This window comes from Nycticebus coucang, chromosome 4 (assembly GCF_027406575.1).
Source record: "Nycticebus coucang isolate mNycCou1 chromosome 4, mNycCou1.pri, whole genome shotgun sequence".
NCBI classification, from domain to species: Eukaryota; Metazoa; Chordata; class Mammalia; order Primates; family Lorisidae; genus Nycticebus; species Nycticebus coucang.
Window position 1 is genome coordinate 32,582,086 of NC_069783.1, and position 4,057 is coordinate 32,586,142.

A 4,057-nucleotide genomic window follows, 5' to 3' on the forward strand; every position below is an offset into this window, starting at 1 on the left:
TTGGAGTGCAATTTGGAAATAGGTATTGAAATCAGCAACATGGCCCAGTATTATGCTTTTGTGTAGTTTGGACTTCAGTGATTTATCCTGACAGTGTGTTAGAATGTTATTAGTGTTAATGTTATTTAGGAAAATCCTAAATAATCAGCAGAAAGCAATTTGAGCTAATAAATATATTCAGCAAAGGTACAGGATGCCTGTCCAACAAATGAAAATAAATTGTATTTCTATATGCTAATAATGATCTGAAAATAAAATGAAGAATAAAAGACCATTGGCGGATGACTGCAGCGCGGGCTCGCTGCCAGCTGACAGGCCTGGCCAAGCCTTGGACAGTCCACGACGGAAGTGGCTGGGCGGCCCTGGCAGGAGCAGCAGGTGCCTGGCACGACAGCCCTGTGAAAGTCGCTGCACGGGAGGGCAGCCTCACTGTCTTAGGTAAGAAAAATGTTGACCCTGGCTTAGCAGAGAAATCATCTCTTCATAAACAGCACTTCATGCGTTTTTCTTAACTGGAACATGAAGGAGAATATTATATGACGAGACTTCCTCCTATCAGAAAAGTTTGAGCAAGTGAAGGTAAAACTTTAGTCAAGAAGCTGACAAAAAAGGATATCGAGGATGCTCTGGCAGGAACCCAAACAGCTGGTTGTGGATCAACTTTTTTTAGAGACCTTGGTGATAAAGGGCTAATTTCATATACTGAGTATCTCTTCTTGCTTACAATCTTCACTAAACCCTGTTCTGGGTTTCATATTGCTTTTAAAATGCTGCATGCAGATGGTAATGAGTTGATCGAAAAAAACAAAAGAATTTTATAAGCTGCAAAAAATCATAAGTAAACAAGACGACTTAATGACAATGGAAACAAATGAAACAGAATATCAGGAGCTAACAGTGAAAGAACCTGAAATTAAGAAAACCCTTTGGATGTGTTTCTTTGGGGGAAAAAAAGGGGGTAGGGATGGGGGCAGCACCTGTGGCTCAAAGGAGTAAGGCGCCAGCCCCATATGCTGGAGGTGGTGGGTTCAAACCCAGCCCTGGCCAAAAACTGCAAAAAAACCCCCCAAAAAACAAAAAAAAACCACTTCATTATCAAGTATTTTGAAGATTTATGGAAAATTTACAAACAGAAATTTAAGAAATGGAATTCCTTCAGTTTTCTAACGGCTTGAATTTTATGAAAAAAGAAGACTTTGCAGAGTGGCTACTTTTTTACCACTAACACTGACAATAAAGACATTTACTGGAAAAATGGGGAGAAGTTGTCAGCAGGAGAGAACATTACTTTGGATGAGTTCAAGTCATTTTGTCATTTTACAACCCACTTGGAAGACTTTGCTATTGGCATGCAGGAGTTTAGGTCATCGCCCTTTCAGACTGGCGGAGTTTAAAAGAGCTGTGACAGTAGCGACAGGACAAGATCTTTCAAACAATATTTTGGACACTGTCTTCAAGATCTTTGATTTGGATGGTGATAAGTATCTCAGCCATGTAGAGTTTCTTGGGGTGTTAAAAACAGAATGCATCGAGGTTCATGGGTACCACAGCATCCAGATATACAAAAATACTGGAAATGTGTGAAGAAAGCATTAAAGGAGTAAAAGAAGTCTAGAAACAAGTTGGAAAAGGTCCTTTTTGATAAAACATGGTAAGACAATTCTATTTCTCCAAATGTCAGATTCGTAATTTTTTTAAATTATCAGCTATTTATCTTCCTGAGTCTTCATTGATATCCTTTGTAAAGTAAACATATCTTGCATTTGCCTTTTTCCCCCTCCTATGGTCTTGTCTGAATCCTTGTATTTGCTTTCTGATTTCATTAAAGAACTTAGTAGGAAGAAAAGAACTTCAAAACAGATATTGGACTTTGTCAGATGCCTAGCTTGAAGTAACATTTTGTACTTTGGTAAGATAGAAAGCCTGATTAGTTGTTGATTTCTTAAACACAATAGCACAATATGGTTCCTGGAAGGATAAACAAGTACTTATGGGAAAAAGTGCTTGATACACAAAGCCAGCATCAATTACAGAAATCCTATTCTTCCTGACAAAGTAAATGAAGTTAAAAACTGACTTAAAATTTTTCTCATATGTATCTTAACATCTCATTAATCTCCTGTATATTTTATGTCAGTAACTTAGCTATTTATTGGTTGTCTTAAAAATAACATGTAAATGTCAATATCCTATATGAAAGCAAAATAAAGTGCTTACTTAAAAAAGAAAGAAAAAAATATCATTTATTGTAATATTAGTTTGGGATATTTTCATTTATGTATATAGGATATTCAAATTCACTGTTTCTTTTCTTGGCTGTGACTAGACTATTAATGAGCTCATCAAAGGAATTCTTCATTTCTGTTACAGTGTGCTTGATTTCTAGCATTTTTCTTTTTTATTATCTTTTAGAGTTTCCATCTCTCTTCTTACATTATCCATCTGTTCTTATATGTTGTTCAGTTTTTCCATTAGAACTCTTACCATATTAATCATTTTTGTTTGATAATTCCTAACCTACTTCCATATCTGAATTTGGTTTTGTTGCTTCTTTGTCTCTATATACAGTGTTTTCTCTTTCCTTGTTTTTTAGCATGCTTTGTAATTTTTGCTCGAAATCCAAATATGATGTATTAACAGCTAGTGAGATAAATGGACCTTCAATGGAAAGTTTGTTTATCTGCCTAGACATTCGGCTTTCTTTACTATTTGTTGTAACTGAAGGTATTTGATGGTTTAATTTCCTTTAGTTTAATTTTTTTCTTTCCTGTTATCTTTAGAGTTCCCTAGAAACTCCTTCTTATATAGAATCTGATTCTTGCAATTATTTCAGCAGCAATCTTCTGTTATTGTACAGGAGCACTGTTGATGTGATGAAGTGTGGGAGAAGGGGACAAGTTCTATAGTCCTATACCCCTTGACTGTAACCCTCATAAATGATTCTCAGTTTCATTTTTTTTTTAATCTTTCTTAGGTGAAATACTAAGGCTTATGAAGGGCTGGAGTTGGGTGTTTCCCTTCTCCCATATGTTTAGGCTTTGGTAAAGTTGTGTCCCTTGAGGGGAGGTGGAAAACAGAAAATACTTTGGGGTTTTGGTAATGTGTAAAAATGATTATTTTTCCCGAAGGTATATTTCAAAATGGTAAGTTTTCCCCTTCTCCTGCTAAAAAGAGTAAGGGATTTTTTTTTTTTAATCTTTACAGTGAAAACCTCTTAGGGATACAGGAGGTAAAACTCAAGAAAGTTTGAGGGGCCCCCTTACACTACACCCATAGGAGTTTTAAGATCTCAAGAAAGTCCGTATCCTAACTCCAGCAGTTCACAAGCTACAGTTGAAGTTTTCCTATCACTTCTGAGTCGAATAGTTTTTGATTCCAGTTTACTGTGAGTCTCTGTATTTGTCTGTCTTTCCAGGCACCAAACTAAAACAATAAGGAAAAAATGATTGGACTTAATCACAATTAAAAACATTTGATTATCAAATGACACTATAAAGAAAGAGAAGACAGTCTGCACAGTGCAAGAAAATACTTGCAAATCATATATTGCAAATCAGCAAAAAAAGGGCAAATAAACATATTAAAACTGGGCTAAGGTTAGATGTTTCTCTAAATAAGTTATACAAATGGCCAGCAAATATCCTCAACTCCATCAGTCATTACAGAAATTAAATCAAAACAATAAGAGATCACTCCATAGCCACTAGAATAACTATAATTCAAGACATGAAATGTAAGAAGTCATGATAGGAATCTAGAGAAATTAGAACCTTGCTTGTTTACTGGTAGGAGTGTAAAATTGTACTAACTATTGTGGAAAACGGGGTGAGGCTTCCTAAAAATGTTAAACACAGAACTACCATTTGACTCAGCAATTCTACACCTGGTAGATACTATAAAGACTTTATAACAAGTATTGAAACAAATATCTGTAAAGGAATACTCACAGTAGTGTGATTCATAATAGCCAAAAGACAGGAACAACTCAGTGTCCATCAAGTAACGAATAGATAAGGGAATGGTGATATATACAATGTTATACAATGGAATATGATAT

At 35.4% G+C, this 4,057-nt stretch overlaps 1 pseudogene; it reads left to right on the forward strand.

Moving 5' to 3' along the window:
- The first annotated feature begins 354 nt into the window (after nucleotides 1–354).
- Nucleotides 355–1,642, forward strand: LOC128584589 (calcium uptake protein 2, mitochondrial-like; annotated as a pseudogene).
- Nucleotides 1,643–4,057: the final 2,415 nt, after the last annotated feature.